The sequence below is a fragment of the Merops nubicus genome, unplaced genomic scaffold (genome assembly GCF_000691845.1).
Source record: "Merops nubicus isolate BGI_N331 unplaced genomic scaffold, ASM69184v1 scaffold46080, whole genome shotgun sequence".
NCBI lineage: Eukaryota > Metazoa > Chordata > Aves > Coraciiformes > Meropidae > Merops > Merops nubicus.
The window spans coordinates 992-1,196 of record NW_008584397.1 but is presented as its reverse complement, the minus strand read 5'-3'; positions in this window follow the sequence as shown (position 1 = coordinate 1,196).

Below are 205 nucleotides of genomic sequence, written 5' to 3'. Positions count from 1 at the left end.
GGTGTTCCTGCGTTACCTGCTGATATTTCACCCCCACTGAGGGCTGTATGGATCGTTTACCCCAAACCTGCTGCAGTCTGTGCTCGCATTGCACCAGCACCTGGCTGGATCTCCAGAGGGCTTTTGGGAAGAGCCATTTTGGGATGAGCTGGTGGGCATGGAGCCAGTCTTCCTCCCTCCCTCCCAGCCTTTCCATCCTGCTTGC